Source organism: Cnephaeus nilssonii (assembly GCF_951640355.1).
Source record: "Cnephaeus nilssonii genome assembly, chromosome: 12".
NCBI classification, from domain to species: Eukaryota; Metazoa; Chordata; class Mammalia; order Chiroptera; family Vespertilionidae; genus Cnephaeus; species Cnephaeus nilssonii.
Window position 1 is genome coordinate 18,127,701 of NC_137083.1, and position 18,380 is coordinate 18,146,080.

Here is an 18,380-nt window from a genome sequence, read left to right on the forward strand (position 1 = left end):
TGTGGAAAGGCCACAGCCAGTGTTACTACAGACGTAAGGTCTCTTGTTCAAGTTCATAGCTTGTGGATTTTTGACAATGAAGTAAATGGAAGGCATTGAGAAGGAAGTACAGTCTACCTGTATTGGAGAATTAGGAGTTAAATGTTACAGCTTAGCCATCAGAATAATGAGAATCTATCAATAGAATGGATTTGAGCTCACATCAAGCACTTTATGTAAATATACTCTCCAGTTGGGAAATGCACTTTTAGCCAAAAGGAACTCTGCATCAATACTCTTCTAGGTTTATGATTGAAATAGTGCTTAGAAAATAAAAGCATAAATTCACATAGCCCTTTCATACCCCTGCAGTTGACCTGGGCACAGAGTATGTTTTTAATTTATGATTACCTTCGCCATACTGTTGATGTTCCTTCCCAGATGTGTGATGTGTGTTAGAAAGATTCCCTCCCCCCAGGCCCCCCTAGCCCCCGCCATTGCTTTTGAACCAGAAAACTGCTGATACTTTGCAACCCACTAAGAGAGTGATGCTTTATAAAATTTTCCACGAGATTATGGTACAGGAAGAAGAACCTTGTGTATTCTATATGGTATTGGCTGTCTGATATATATGGTTGCACATAATCAAGGGGCATAGGAGAAAGTCAAGCCCCCAGAACTAAATATTCATTTAAGATCTCACAGTACACTAATTTGCAGAGTCATATACCAGGTTTATAAGGAGGAGGTTGAGGATATCAACTATAATATATTTAAATAATCACATCAACTAAATGGGCCAATAAACCATGACACTTTAAAGTGAATATTGAAATAGATCCCATTCCTATAGAAAAATGTCGCGTTTACTTTCCTTCTGTTATCACCTGTGAGTAATTAAAAGTCATCCCTTTAGCTCCACCTAGTTATCCTTATGGTTTTCTTCCATTTAACTAGAATCCTTCATACATTTTATAGTATCAACCTAAAAATAAAAGATCAATGGGAAAGTCTCTCACATTATATTTATAATTTTTCATAATGCTATTTCTGGACATACAACAAACTCTCAGGATCACATTAATTTCATTCACTGTCTTGATATTAAAATCATTAAATTGAATGGATGAAGTAATAAATCAATATATCTTTCTCTTCAGTTTATTAGCACTTTCTCTGCTTTAGACAAAACAAGGATTTAAATCTTCTGCCTCTTCAGATGGTCTCAGTTTTACCCAGGGCTTCTCAGAATGTAAGTCTCCAAGCTCAAGGTAGTTCTAGAATTTAAAGTTAAATATTTTTCAACATGGCCTCAAAATGCTGGACAAGTATATAATCTAGTGCTTATTCAAAGAAAACCAATTCCTTTCCCACAGAGAAGGGAAATCTCATTGAGGGCATGTTGGTCTCTAAATGGCAGTTTCTAAGGGATTTTTACAAGTTTATGTATTATTTTCCCCACTAGAGACCTGGTGCACAAAATTTGTGCACTCACGGGGTTCCCTCAGCCTGGCCTGTGCCCTCCCGCAGTCTGGGAGCCCTTGGGGGATGTCCAACTGACGGCTTAGGGGGAGCAACCCTATGCCATCAGTCGGACACTCTTAGCGCTGCCGCGGAGGCAGGAGAGGCTCCCACCACTGCCTCTGAGCTCATCAGCCATGAGCCTGGCTCAGGCTTTTGGCTGAGCGGCGCTCCCCCTGTGGGAGTGCACTGATCACCAGGGGGCAGCTCCTGGGTTGAGCGTCTGCCCCCTGGTGGTCAGTGCCTGTCATAGCGACCAGTTGTTCCACTGTTTGGTCGATTTGTGTATTAGCCTTTTATTATATAGGATGGTAGTTGTTATTTCAGAGCAGGGGTAAGGAATCTTTTTTTTTTTTTTTTTTTTTTTTTGCTGAGGGCCATTTGGATATTTATAACATTATTTTTTGGCCATAAAAATTACCACCTTAAAAATTAGCCTGCTATATTTGATCAAACGTTTAATTAACTCACCCATAATGCCCTAGCAGAGCCAGACCAAATAATTTATCAGGCCTTATACGGCTCTTAAGCTGGATGTTCCCCAGCCCTGTTTTAAAGCCTACCTCCCCCCACTCCCATCTCTTCTACATCCCCCACCCATATAAGTAATTTAGTTGTACAAACATCAATGCATGCCCAAGCAATCTAATCTACAAAGAAATCTATCCAGTTGCCCATACCCCAGTATCTCTCTTCAGCCTTATACCTGCCTTACCCCAGCAATCATGTAATTGTGCTTCTCAGGAGACCTAGGGTTGATAAAATTATTATTTATAGAAAAAGTCCTGTAATTGTCCTCTGGGGTAGGGGGCACTTTGCTTTTGATTAAGGCTGAGCTTCCTTTTTAGTGGGATAGTGGATCTGGGCGGCTTTAGACAAGTATGTGTCTTTGGTGTTCCTACCTTGTCCTTTAAATACCTCTCTTCCATCCTGCATCGCTGGTGCCCTACCTGCCAAGGTTTTCCCCACCACGACACACCCTGAGACCTGCTCTAAGTCTAGTGGCTCTCCATACCTTTCCAAAACACTTCTATCAGCAGCAGATAATCTGAAAGGCAAGTTAATCTCTCCTATCATATAAATGGGAATGAATAAATGTTGGTGAACCCAAGCATTAAGCCTGAGGCTTCATCTTTATCTTCATCATGTTAGCATGACTTACACATCTACTCAGGGGTGTGTGGTCTGCTAGTTCAAAGGGGTAAAGGGATAGGAGGAGTTTCCTGCCCAAGGGGTTTATAGCACAATAGTGGAGTCAGTATGAATCCCTTTAATTGGGGAGATGAAATGGAGCATATGTAGGATAGGTTCTCTTTGAGTTCCTTTACTATGAATAATTTCTGGCCCTTTGCACAGATATTTTTGTTTTACCCTTTGGGCTGTAGGTCCCTCGAGGTCTTTTAGTTCCATGCAGAGTGCCTCTGCCACTGTGGGCTAGCAAAAATCATCAGTTGCACTAGGTGTTCCTTACAATAGCAATGCATTGTGTAGTTTTATGCAAAGTGAATGGCACATTTTAAAAATGCAAATTAACAAACATTTTGGGGGCATATTTGTCTGCATAAACTTTTGCTATTAGGTACAACACTCAGTTTGGGATATGCTCGGTAACGGATAATGACAGTTTTTTATGTTTGTAATTGAATGGATCATTAATGGTATATTCTTATTTTGTTATTCCTGCTTGAAACAATACATTATTAAAATACATACTTAATGCAATTTTTTCATTTGTTTAGTGGCTACTCTTATGATGAGATCTTTCTAAATATGCGGTAAGGATGGGCAAAACATGACCTGCTAGCAACAGTTATCCCAAGGTAGAAACAGTAGCTTCCTTGAAGGAATGAAACTTGGATTGAGCACAAGCCGACTACTTCTGAGGTTCCTGCATCATAGGAATGATTGACTAGACAATCTGCACTAGACAACCCTTGCCATTTAGGATCATGCTAGTCTTGAGGCTCAAAATACATTGAAGTGTGTAGGGAGGTTACTTAACTTTCTATTTTAAAAACGGGCACTAGAGGGAGTATAACATCATAAATACTGCCTTGCTTTTGGTAAGCTAGCAAGAAAGCAAGATTCAACTGCAAAGTACCTAGTTTATTTCATATTCTAACATTTTTCTCTTTAAAATATGAAATGTGCTGATAAAAATTTTGCAAAGAAACTCGTGTAGTACATACTATGTAACAGTAATATGTATGTGAAGAGGCCAGAATTTAAAATCATTGTGTGGAAATGGATCTAGGTCAATAAGATGTTTTACACTGAGTAATCTTTACCAAATTTAGTTAGGTCGGTTGTTGTTATTGCTTTATTTGCCGTGGATATAGTTTCAATGCTTATCTGTTAGTTTACCACTTTCTGTTATAGCTTTCCCATACATTTAAGATAACTACGTTGCTAGAGAACTGGTTTGATTATAAAATAACAAAATCAATTTTTAATTCTTAAGTTAAAAAAAGCAACAACTTGTTACTTGTCTTTAGGAAAATTCAAAATGGGTATTTCTCAGGGATAAATGCACTACTTAGTCATTATAGGATTCATGGTTCTGCATTTCCCTCTTTTTTATTTTCATATTTCCATTAAAAACTTATGTTTTCCCCGTTTCTGTAAATAAGTCAAATTTTGATGTAAGTCTCCAAGTTCTGTTTTGGATTGAACTTTTTATGTTTGAATATTTGGAGAAAAAACTTGGAGTAATTTATAACCTAGTTTGAAGCACTGAACATTAAAATATTTTTAAAGTTCAAAAGTAAAATATTTATGAAAAATTGAGATATTACCTTTTTATTGGCAAAATACATTTTAAACTGTATTTACATAATTTTCATCAATAAAACAGTGCAGGTGTGCTATTTCAAATATATTTTAATCAGTTAATTTTTTAGTATCTTAACTATTTTAAAAACTTTTAAATTTTTTGAAGTTACCCTACTGTCAGCATCAATGGCTACAAAATAGTTTTTTCCCTAACCTCTCAGTTCATTACAATAAAAAACACACACATCTTTTCAAGTGATATGTCCATGTGGAAACAGCTATGCTATTTTGGTTTTATATTGCCTTTTAGTAAGAGATTTGGGGTGAGGGAGCTATCTGGTCTGGTTCCTTCTTACATCTGCCTCTGCTTGTCTGAAGGATGCTGTCAGTGGGTCAGATCGTCCATTACCCAATTTGTAAATAAAACCAATCTCTAACCTTCCTCAAAAGCCAGGACTATTTGTTATATTTTATTTTATTTATGTTGGGAAAAGTTTAGTATAAAATTAATATTTGCTATAAACAACCTGAAATATATAAATGGTGCTAGCAGGCGAAAATTAAAAGGTAAAATGTTTTCCCTCCTTCTCTTAGGCTTTGCTATCCCTCTGTGCAATTTGAATCTTCCCGGATATTTTCTGCACGATCTTTTATATATTCACATTATTAAACATGTATATTTCATTTACTTTTTTTTTTTTTACAAAAATGGGATCATCTGAATAATACTCTTCTGTGGCTTGCTTTTTCCACTAACAATGTGTTTTTATGATGTTTCTGTGTTAGTACTTACAGAATTACTTCATTTTTTGGAGTTGCATAAAATCCCATATTTTATTTTGACTCCAGGTTCTTATTGAAAGGCATTTAAATTGTTTTCAGTATTGCATTATGTCAAATAGTGCTGCAGGGCAGGAGAATAAACATCTTTGGGATCTCATGCATATCCTACATTTTTATAATTAAAATGCTGTAGATGCTGGAAACATGGCTGGCTTATTATTTACTTTTTATTCATGGCCTAGTTCCACAAAGCTTTTAAGATGTCTGTGTTTTATGTTGGTCTGTGTCTCTGCAAGATATTTACTTTTACCAACAAAACATTGTTGGTTGCCAACAATCGGATTTCAAAACAAAAAAATGCTAATGCTTCTGAGTGGTATCTTTACTGGAAAGTGAAAGAGAGAATTATTTGTCTGGATAATTCAGGTGGTAAACTCTTATGCAAAATATTGGGGGGAAAAATCCCTTCAGTGAATTACCAGAATCACTGTGAGTTTAGACCAGGTTGGTCAAATATGAGATTGACTATCGGATGCTAATATTTATGTTGTTGTTAATTAAATAGCATGCATTGAGAGATTAGGTAAAAATGTCATGGACACACACTCTAGGATGTTCTGTAGTAATTAAAAGCAACAAACTAGATGTACACAAAATAACATATATATATATATATATATATACACACATACACATATATATATTGTAAGAACACTTTTGGAAGATTAGAAGTAACACAGGATTCAAAATCTTTATAAATGAATAACCTTTATTGACTACCAGGGTATAAATCAATGTACTCTATGTTAAAATATACATAGAACATTGTATGTTATATAAAGTTCCTGGGGATTCAAGGCTATTAAATATGTTAGCATAGTTCTAGAAGGAAGAGTGAAATGGGATTGGGGAATAGACATAAAAGACAGAAAATAAAACACAAAGAAAGAATATATTTTAAACATTGTTTCCATGATTTTTATATCTTTATTTATTTTGGGGGGGATACTGATGTCTTTTTGTAAAAATGGTTTATTTCTCATGAACACTTTCTAAATTGATTTGTTCTTTGAATGTTTTTTTTTTTCTTTCAAGTCGACAGTTGCTGAAACGAGCACACAAGATATAACACTCATGCAATACTAAATGCAGTGATGGGATTTAGTATCTAGCTATATTTGTGTGGCTGTGGCTGATGGTAGATTTTGGACACCATAATTGGGGATTACCTGTATTTTGGGTCTACCTGGGACATACTCAAGGTGGTTAAATTGCTGGAAAGATGAGAGGTACATAAAGCTTTCTTACAACATGACCCCAATGTCCGGACACAAGAATAGCCCAGGTAGCTAGCTGTTTGACCTCTCCTTCCAGACTATTTGAGATGGTCCAAGAGCTGGGAGCCGGGCCTGAGAGTGGGCAGGACAGTCCAACAGGCAAGGCCCAGAGCCAAAGGGAATGAGAGAGTGCACCCCCTCCCCGAGTGAACAATAACACAAACAGCTAAAACTTCCACGGCACCTCCTATGCACCAGGCCCGGTTCTCAGCACTGGACACACGATCTTCACAGCAAAGTGATTAAGTTACAGGTGAGAAAACGGAGCCACAGAGAAATAAAGTAACTCGCCCAAGTATTTTCTGTTAGTGAACAATGGAACTGGGATTGAAACCCAGCAAGGCCACCCAGCAGGTGTGGCACAGTGATTGTGAACCAGGAGGTTACAGTTCAGTTCTTGGTCAGGGCATATACTGCGGTTGTGGGCTCAATCCCCAGTGTGGGGTGTGCAGGAGGCAGCTGATCCACGATTCTTTCTTATCATTGTTTCTATCTCGCTCTCCCTCTCCCTCTCCTTTCCTCTCTGAAATCAATAAAAATATATTTAACAACAACAACAACAAAAGAAATCCTGCTGAAGATCTGGGTTCTTACCCAATCGCGCCTCGTAGAAGAGGGTAGGGAAGGTGAAATAAGCAGCACAGCCTGTTTATGGGGTAGGTTGCACTGGGCTCCCAGAGGCCCTGGGGGAGACTGAATCCCAAGATCTGCAGGGGAGGCCCACGGGATGGGGGAAGGGTCAGGAAGTAGGAGCTGGGAGAAATCCCCAGGCGTTTTGTGGAGGCCAGAGGGTTGTGTGCCCTGGCCCGGCTCCGGGGAGACAGGGCTCTGAGGGTCCTTCAGCCCACTGGTACAACGAGATTTCACCCCCCTGCATCCCTCAATCCCTAGAGCAGATCTGAGCAGAGTAAATTCAGCCCTGTGGAGACGGCCAAGTCAGGATTCTGGAAACGTGATATTTTTTTGTTTCGGTGAGGCTGGCGGCCCTCTCTGTGTCTCCTTTCTGGATGAATAAAAACCCCAAACATCATGAGCCGGATGTTTGAATGTTTCTAAACCTTGTAATTTTGTAAATTGTCTGTTCCTGGCCCCCTTCCTTGCTGATGTCATGATGCTTTTGCATTCAGTGTCTTTAATTCTGTTGACTTTCAAGTGAAGAAAGTGTGATTCCAGTTTGTTTTCTCGGCAAAGTGTTGGCAGAAGGACATGCATAGCATTGAAGAACTTTTATTTTCTCTCAGGCATTTAGGATGAGCAGTATATCTTAAACCCGCTCTCCAGGATGGCTCCCTTCTGCTGAGATAATAAAATTGATCAGATGTTTTGAGGTTAAATAAACTGTTGTAATAATCTGGCAGCTGCCTGCTGGCTGTGGTTTTCAAAAGCCATTACTCATTCTGGAGTCAACTTTGAACTCTGCATTTTAATTGAAAGGGCTAATTGTAGGCTATTGCTCCTGATTTGGTATTTGATTTAGCAAATTAGGAAGTAAAAGGACATTGGGAAGGGAGGGGGGGGAGGAAGAGAAAGCAAGCAGAGGTGTTGCTGGGCTCAAAGTCCTGGTTATACAGACAGGAGTGTTTTAACACACAGCACATCCTTGCTTGCTGGGGAGCAAACTGAACAAAAAGTCTCTGAGGTATCCCCCTGAGGTTGGTGTGCAAAACCTTTATTTTTTGTTTATTTGCTTATTTCTGCGTGTGAGAGACAAAGAGAATCTATAAATGTTAATTTCTTAACTTTAATTCAAAAATGAAATATCTGGAAGAATTATTAAGAAAATTCTTAGTGCCAGGCCAGCGTGGCTCAGTGATTGAGCATCAACCTATGAACTAGGAAATTATGGTTTGATTACCAGTCAGAGCATGTGCCCAGGTTGTGGGCTCAGTCTCTTGTAAGGGGTGTGCAGGAAGCAGCGGCTGCTGAGGGGGGCTACCCTGCCGTTGAGAGGCGCAGCTGGGTGTCTGCGGCAGGCCCCCTCAGCGGCCGCGGATCTGGCAGTTGAGAGGCACAGGGGGCAGGAGTTCCGCCCCCTGCGCCTCTCAACAGCAGGGTAGCCCCCCTCAGTGGCAGCGGATCCATGCCTCTCAATGGCCGGATAGGCCACCCCGAGTCCCGCCCCCCTGCCTCCTGCCGCCCAATCGTGGGCATAGCGGAGTGATGGTAATTTACATGTTACTCTATTATTAGATAGGATATTTAACAATTTTATTAAATTCAGCAAGAGATAGGAATTATTGATATTGGTGCCCAAAAGAATAAATCAAGCCTCTATTAGAATAATTAAGATTCAAAATGATTAGAAGACACCAAAGATCCAAAAAGAAATGCAACTACACCCAAATTATATTCAGCGCAATTTGTAGCATTATTAACAGATAACAGCTATAGAAATGAGCTGAGAAGTGTGAGAATTTGTATTTCCCTAGTCTTGTCCCCATCTAAAAGCAAATTTAGTACTTTTAGGTTTACTTATCACAGATAATACTGAGCATTTTATAAATATATGTCCTGCAAATTTAAAAAATGCATATATATATCTGGATGTGACTCCTTTGGACATTATGCTTTTAAATCAGTTGGCACACTGTGCTGGGAATTTCCTGTGAAGCTGATAAATTGTTGATAGCCTAGATTAGAGCTGAAATGAAAGGCATGAATATATGAATATATTAATTTTATAAGATATTTTAAAATGCTGGTAATATATGACTTGGAAATCCAATTTATTTTCAGACTTATTGTGGAATGCAGATTTGGCTCATCACAGCTCTGCTGATCTTTTATTGACCTCATAAATATAGTTTAATCTCTATGCCTTAGCTTTCTGATCTGTAAAAATAAGATAAATATTCTTCCCACACAGTTTGCGCTTGGGTTCCTCTGTTCAAATGATAAACAGGTTTGTAATGTATAGATTTGAGGACTGCTTCAGGTTCCAGTGAACTCTTTATCAGCGGCAAAGAGAGGCTGACATTTATTTGGTGTTTCAGCATCAAATTTGAAGATCTTATCATAAATAAAAAAAGAAACACCTGTCTTAATACCATGAGGGTCATTCTGAAATATAGATATCACTGAACTTGTCAGTTGCCTGCTACATGATTTCCAAGAGTCATATTTTGATTCCCAAATTCATAGAGGTCCTCAAATAAAAGTGACTCAAACAAGGAGAGGAAGAGACCTTATCAATACGAAGACTTCAATTAAAGCATATTTCTTTCAAAATATTTCAAAACAAATATATTTATGTATTTTTACTCAGAGATCTCTACTTTTGTCAAAATAGCTTGGTTTAGAAAGAGAAAAAGGTGATTTTTGTGGTAAGATTAAAGAAACTTGTGTGTGGTTGTTTTTTCCCGCTATGAAATAAAAGGTTGAAGAAAAAGTTAAGTTTCATAATATTATGAGAGGCAGAATTTAAAGACAAGGGATGAATACTTTAGTCAGGGCAAATCTTCAGAATTGAAGGAGGAAAAATATTGTTACAGATTGGTTTTGAAAAGTACTATGAAATGATTGAGGTTAAGAGAATTTCCCCCTTCAATGGTTTCAGAATTTAGGGAAGACATGTTTGAAATGACCATTCTAGAGCCTGGATTTCAAAAACCAAACCAAACAAAACAAAACACAAAACCCTTCTGACATGATGGTGTAACAGACCTTTCAGAACTCTGGCTCCAGAAACAAGATGGGTTATACCTCAGCTGCATCGTCTACTTACAACCTTAGGCATTTTACAAAATCCCAGTAAATCTCAGTTTCCTCACCTGTAAAATATGGGGCCAATAATAATACCAGTTTTACTAGATTATGGTTAAGATTAAATGAGTTACTTTTAACTAATTTAAGATAAAACTGCCCAATATGTGTTAGCTGCTATTATCCTATCTAATAAAAGGATAATATGCAAATTAACCATCAATCTGTCACAAAGATGGCGGTGCCCAGTCCTCTCAGCCCCACCGGAGTCCCCCAGTCCCAGGGGGGCCGGGGGGGGGGGGAACGTGCTGAGAGCGGGCAGTGTGAGTGGCCTGGTGGAATGCCATAGCGACGAAGCCAGTGTTCCACGCCTGGCCACGGATGGACCTCTGGGCCGTGGAGATTCTCTGGGCAGCGGGCGTGGAGCGGCCAGGCCCTGCAGAGAGCTACTGGTGCACGGATCTGTGCGTAGGGCTACTAGTTTCATTATACAATGTCTATGTTTTATATATAACTGAATATCTCAAAATCACAAAGGAATTATAGAAATCAAAGTGCAAAGTCACATTTGACATGAAAAAGAACACTTAAATTTTCAGGAAATAAAGAACAATAAGTACATAAATCCAATATTGAAAGTTTGGAGAGTAGATGGGCTTTTATTTGTCAAAGCTTCTAGAACAGGAAAAGTGAGGATTGAGGAAAAAGTATATTTTTAGGAATTCTTTTACCCATGAACAGACATACACCATTTATGCTGAATTTATCAAAATAGAAACAAATCAGGTAGGAATAACTTTAAGTCTTGGGGTAATTTCCCCAAATTATTTCCATAAACATATTTGATTATAGACTAAATCAGTGTAAAATTTGTCCCTTTACAAGAAAGATAAAAGTAAAGACCAGAATTGAACTGTTGATATAAGTGAAAATTTTACAACTACTAATGGCTAGTGGGGTTTTATTGCAGTTAAATATAATACTCTAATTTCTATAGCAGTGCCTCAATGCTGTAAAGGGATAAAATAGCCTATTTTTTTTTTCTATTATTTGGCACACAGGCACCTCAGTATCTCACCACCAATTTCACCTGAATAATTTCTCTTCGCTCAAAGAGACTGGTGTGTGCGTGCACGTGTGTGCATGTGTGCGTGCGTGTGTCTCTGTATGTGTGTCTGTGTGTGTGCGTGCACGCCTGTGTCTCTTGAGAGACTTCAGAGAATGGCATGCAGGCCGCTAGCTACTACCTGCGGCAGGATCAGGTTCGCTGAATGCTAGCCAAAGCAGAGGCAGGACTCTCAGCGTCTCCGGTTACTGGTTCCATCTGCTCTCGGCTCTGGTGGAGGTTTCATTATGAAGGCTGCATTTTGCTTTGCAGACATGCACTTGAGTCTTATTGAGATAATTTGCTGCAAAGAAACTCTGGCTACTGCTCAGGTGAAACAGCTCTGTTTCCATACGGTTTCACTTTACTGGAGGTGAGATCCAAGAACGGCTTTTTAATGAGAGAAGGAGGATTTCTCCAAGCCGACTCGCTAGGATTTCTTTGTTCAATCTACTTTCTTTCATTTCGGGTTGATTGAAGGACATCAGATAGGATTCTTGTTTTACCCTGCATGCTTCTTGTCAACTGTCTTGCCTTTCACAGTCTCACTACACAGGGACGTTTACAGCCTTCCAGTGGAGTCTGCCAGGCCTAGGTGTTATGGGCCATACCTCCAGGGATCATTACCATATGGTATTTTAGGGGAGGACACAGTTCATTTCAATGCAATTCAAATGAGCAGATTTCTTTTCTTTATTACACCATTGCATTTAGAGGCAATCCACCAGAGGCCAAATCTAACTCTCAAAGGAATGCTATGCCCACTCTGTCCATTTAACAGGACATTTGGCTCAAAACATCTCGTCGGTTGATCACACATGTGCAACAGATGTGTGAGCATGCGTAGCGAAAATAAAAAATAAAAAATCCCAGCAGTGTACTGTGGGAAATGTAGCAGAACTACTGGAAAACAGGACACAAAGAAGTCTGGTACTAAAACTTTGATTTTGGTTGTTGGAAGGGCAGTGTTTCTTATTAGTCGTTCCCTCCTCGCGTCAGAAGAAAAGGTCTAGGTTTCCACTGTGGTTCTGCAGTGATTATCCCTGTGACACCGGTAAGGGAACTTTGTTCGTTTTCACAGACCTCATCTTATAAAGACACAATTCTAAATATTTTGACCAGACTTTCTTGGGTCCCCGCCTCTCAGGAACTGAGTGCTGGCACATTTCCACTGGAAAAAAAACACACCCACCCATTTACAAGAGAGGATATCAGAAATATACATCCTTTCATCCGTGCCCCACAGGCGCACATGGAGAGAGGGCCAGCTGTTTTTCTCATGGTGAATAAGGGTTACTTGGGGAAATCTCTCTTCCTGTTTTTATATGGACAACGAAATTGTTGCATAGCCAGTTAATTTTGGTTAGGTCAACAGCACAAGGTTAATTATTGGAACCTTCTTCTTTTGCCCGTGTGAGAGTCAAAGATTACCAGTAACCAAAGGAAAATGAAACAGAGTGCCTTCTTCTAGAAGTGCTGCTTATTGGGGAAATATTTATTTTGTTTTGATTATATTTAAAAACTATTTTCTTACTCATCTTTGTCTTTTAGGAAAAAGTAGAAGCTTGAAAACCTGAGGGATATGAAATGAACCAGATTTAGAAAGGATTATATGTTAAAATATTTAGAAATAAATAGATTACTTTTATTTTATAGTGGGAACTTAAAAAAACACCCTAGAACAATTGGCTATGCTATGCAGTAACTTTGAGATTATGTTTTACTACTGTCTGCTCTACCTTCATTTGGCTTGGAGGATCCTATACCTTTTTCAAAGCTATGTTGTGATTTTGCATTCTTTTTCTAAGCTTGGGTTTAATGAATGCATCTAAGGACACATGGACTGATTTCCTTCAATGTACTCTAATATATTTTTTATCCAGCTGCATGTTATTATATAACCTCAGAATAAAGCAACCATATCACTGCTGACAAATTCTACTTCTGTCCTTTAGATTTGTCAGCGTTACATATGGAAGCAGAAACCCACCCTGTATTGTTATGAGGATGGTTTATCATTCATATCCTTGTTACTCTTAATAAATGTCGCAAAGAAAAATATTCTGCAGCAGCCACTCATAAAGAAGCAGAAAATGGCAAAACCACAGCATAGAAGGAAACCTATGTGAAAACACTGGTTGTGTCTTCCTGGATACAGAAAACAAATAGAATTTTTGAAAGAGCTTGCCAATACATGCCTGCCAAATAAAATATTGTTTTATGAAGTCAGGAAAAAACTAATTTTAAAGGTTATTGTAGGTTATTTGTGGTCACTTCTGGTGTGCATACAACATGATGTCATCCTGAACTCTTCTCTATTTATATTTCAGTCTCAGAGGTCTTTTGTCTCAGACTCGATCTCAGCTACTAGAGACATCTAAAATACACTTATTATTCAATACTCATAAAAATCTAGACTGAAAAAAATTAGAATAGATGGAAAAAGTCCCAGCCAAGTCCAGGCAAGAAGTCATGCAGGCAGATCCATCTTCTGAAATCATACCTACACTGTAGGCATCTTCTCCGGACACAGTTGCTGGAGAACTTCTCTAGTGACTGGAAAGTAGCCACGTGTCCAGATTGCCCTTTGAGTGGGGGTAGCTGGGACCCCTGCCAGACACATCTCATTTGAGGAAGGGAAGCAAGGGATTCCTTGGGAAGTTCAATTTCATTCTCTCTCTGGGTAGACCACTGCCTATAATTCCATTTTTTTACTTTGCCTATGTGATCTCCTGCAGAAGGGTTGATTTATTTTTTTCTTTGTGGGATTTTTTCACTTGGAAAACCCCTTTGTTGAGGTAGCCCTCAGTGAATTAGGAAATATCAAATAAACACTGGATAAAGACAGCCTAGGAGGGCAGAGAGATGTTAGCCATTGAAAAGGAGGGAAGCTAAGAAGTCTCTTGAGAGAAAAATATAAAACAACAGTTGAATATTGGGAAGAGCATGTGCTTTTCCTGAAATATAAAAGCAAATGCATATTTATAGTGAAGAACTGACACTAAAAAGTATATCAGGATACCAAGCTGACATCATTTGCATCATCTTTAAGTTGATTTATTCAAATAATATTTTCTGAGCATCTTGATGTGCTAGGCCTATTGGTGTTAGAAAACAAAATAAATAGGTATAGATATAGTAGAAGGCATGAGGTGCTATGGAGAAGAATGAAACAGGGAAGAAGGATATGGAGTGCTAGGATGGGCGAGTTGTACATTTAAATTTGGTAATTCGGTGACACCCAAGAAAGTGACATTTGAACAGAGCATAAAGTTATGGAAGGAGTGAACCATCTTGCTATCTTCAGGCATAGGAACAAGAGTAAATGTGAAGCCTTAGGCCAAGGGGCCATGTGGTGTCTTGGAGGAACAGCATGATGGCCAGTGCGCGTGGTGTGTATGTTTGTGGGCACAATTTCATCTGCACATGTGTGCAAATTTACCCCTGCCCTTCATATATGCAGATACTTTAAGATGCTTGAGAGATTTGGCCCAGTTGGTATGGTTCAGTGGTTGAGCATCGATCCATGAACAAGGAGGTCTACGGTTTGATTCCTGGTCAGGGCACATGCCCAGGTTGTGGGCTCGATCCGATCCCCAGTATAGGGCGTGCAGGAGGCAGCAGATCAATCTCTCTCATCATTGATGTTTCTGTCTCTCTCTACCTCTCCCCTCCTCTCTGAAATCAATAAAAATATATTAAAAATAAAAAGCTGCTTGAGAGATTTGGAACAAATCCACCTTTCAATAACAGCTTTCTCACTGAACACGAAGGTGTACTATTCACAATTCACTTATAGGTAAAGTGTTCTTTGAAAATTTCTCTGTGTGAGAAGAGAAAGGATCAGCCAGTAAAGTGCTGTGAAAGATGACTCTGATATGTTTGTATTTCATCATCTGAGGAAATATATTATGCTAATGTTTTATAGTATATTAAGTGCTCTGAACTATAAACATATTTCATCAGGAGACTTGCAATGATTTCTTACTAATCATTTCTTTTTTGGGAAACCTAGTCTGTGAAATTATCTCCTCATTCCTTTTTGAATTTGAAGATGATACAAAAACACAAGATACATTCAGTTCTGAAAAAGTAAAGCTTTAGAGAATATGTAGAAAAGATAGGATAGCAAAGTATGTGGTGAATTAGTAAACAAGATATAGAAAAACCAATTGAATCTTAATCACCCACTTGGTACAACCCCCAACTACACTACACACTTGCTAAACAACATGGGATAATTTTAGAAAGGTGTGATTTTGGGTTTCCATGAACTTGGGTTGCTATGTATTGGGATTAGTCTCTTGAAAAGGAAATTGGAAGGAAGACTAAATTTCAACTAGCAATAGGAAGACAAGACTGGAACTTTCCTTTAATCTCTTTTAAATGTAGAAGGAAGAGAAGGCATTTGGCTCCCTGATGGGATTTAGATATGCTCTTTGACAACCTCTGGAGATCTGTGTCCTTTTGATAGCAGAGATAGTCAACCACCCAGTGAGGCATCAGTCACTTCACTAGAGGGCAGGTTCCCAACTTGTCATCCCTGTTCCGACCTGAAGAAAGGGCAGAAAAAAGTGTTTTGGCCTTCAAGATATTATTCAGTTGTAAACCTGAAAAAAAAAATCAGAGAAGACAAACCACATGAACTTTGTGTAAAGTTAACCAGGAACAGAGCGCGGGGCTGACTCAGCGGTGTCTCTGATTCTCTGCTGGTTGGTCCCAGGACCCTAAGTCACTGAGTGAACCTCAGACCCAGAGCATCTCTGTCTCTCTTTGGGTGTGTTCCATTTAGGGGGCAGTGCTGTTTGGAGGGCTGAGCCGTTGGCCCCGCAGCCCTGAGGCATCTTTACGTTCCAGCTGTGCCCTGCCTGTAAATTACTTTGCATGATTCCAAGGGACTCTCACTTGCTTTTTTATTTTCCTCCTCCATGATTGACACTGACACTTACTAGTAGCTCTCTTATAGTGATGATGATAAAATATTTTACAAGCTATTGCAGAAATTTCCTGCAATTCAGCTCAGTTTATTTAGGTTTTCTCATAAAAAAAAAGATAAAGATTCTACTTTATGATATGAAATAGCATATCTCCACACAGGATTAAGAACAGTATTGGGTGGAGGATATGAGGTAACGTGTGGCAGCCACTATTTACCGGAATGATAAAAATTCTGAGCAAGAATCATTTTGTTCTGTGTTATTTATTTATCCATTTATCGATTTAGACGGAAGTGCTTCTTTTAACCGGAAAAAGTGCACCTAGTACAGGAGGACTTATAATGAAAAACAGCAGTTCTCTGACTCACACATCTTTCTACCTAGCTCCTGTTTCAAAGAGGCAGCCACTTGTAATTTTTAATTTTGTGTTCTGCTGTTTGTTTTTTCTTAATCTAAAACATGTATTTCCCTAAGCCTTATCTTAAAAAAACATTTTTAGAGCAATTTTAGGTTCACAGCAAAATAGAGGGGGAAGTTACAGAGATTTCCCATATACCCCCTGCTTCCATACATGCGTAACTTCCCCTTTATCAACATATCCCACCAGAGTGGTATACTTGTTACAAATGATAAACTTATACTGACCATCATAATCACCCAAAATCTATAGTTTACATTAGAGTTCACTCCTGATGTTGTCTATTCTATGAGTTCAGACAAATGTATATGACATACCCATCATTATATTATCATACAGAATATTTTTAGTACCCTAAAATCCTTTGTGCTCTGTCTATTCATTTCTTCCCACCCCCAGCCCGTGGCAACCACTGATATTTTTGCTGTCTCCATAGTTTTTGCCTTTTCCACAATGTAATATCGTTAGAATCATATAATATGTAGCTTTTTTTTTTTCAGATTGGCTTCTTAGACTTAGTAATATACTAAGATTGAAAATTCCTCCAAATCTTTTCATGGTTTGATAGCTCATTTATCTTTATTGCTGAATAATATTCCATTGTCTGGATGTGCCACAACTTATGTATCCATTTACTTACTTAAGGACATCTTGGTTGCTTCCAAATTTTTGCAATTATGAATAAGCTGCTATACATATATTTGTGTGGGTTTTTGTGTGGATATGTTTTCATTTTCTTTGGGTAAATACCAAGGAGGGTGTTTACTATATTATATGGTAAGAATATGTTTAATTTTTTAAGAGACTGCCAAACTGCTCTCCAAAGTGGCTGTAAAAATTTGCATTCCCACCAACAATAAGTGAGAATTTCTGTTGCTTCACATCCTCACCAGCATTTGGGCCCTTCCTGCCATTCTAATAATTTGTAATGGTATCTCATTGGCATATGATGTGGAGCATCTCTTCATATAATTATTTGCCACCTATATACCTTCTTTGGTGAGGTGTCTCTTAAGGTGTTTGGTCCATTTTTAAAATCAGGTTGCTTTTCTTTATTGACTTTCAAGAATTCATTGTATATTTTTAATAACAGTCCTTTATTATATGTGTTATTTGTAAATGTTTTCTCTCAATCTGTCATTTACTTTCTTAACCTCTTAATATTGTCTTTTGCAGAGATACGTTTTTAATTTTAATAAAGTCCATCTTATCTATCTTTCATGAATTGTGCTCAATGAATAGCTCAATGGCTTCACTGTCATTAGTCCCTTGCTTTTCTGCATTGGTTTTTATTTTATTTTCCCTAAGGATTCTACTAATGTTTCTCTTTTTCCTGTTGAGAGACAAACATATTTTAATGAATATTGTTAATATCTTTCCTCTGCTTATTTGTTTTCCTTTCTATTTATATATTTACATATTTATTTGAAATGGACCTCTAAGAACTAAGTCATAATTCTTGGTTTATACTTCATTATCATTGGTCCACATGCTAATGTATGTATTTACATTATACTGCCCTCTCACAACAATAACCAAGAACTAAATGACTAATAGTAAGTATTATTTGGTTATGAATTTTATAAGCAGGCTACCATACTATATGTAATCTTTTGAGACTAGATAGTTTTCTTAACATTATGCTTCTAAGATTCATTCTATGTTGGCACATGTGGACTTGGTTAACTTATTTTTACTACCATATAATTCTTCCTTGTGTTAATATACTATAATTTGTCATCTTGGTGATATATATGTTTAGTATTTTACTTATTTCATATTACAAAGAGTGCTAAAATGAATACTTTTGTACATCTTTCATGGTT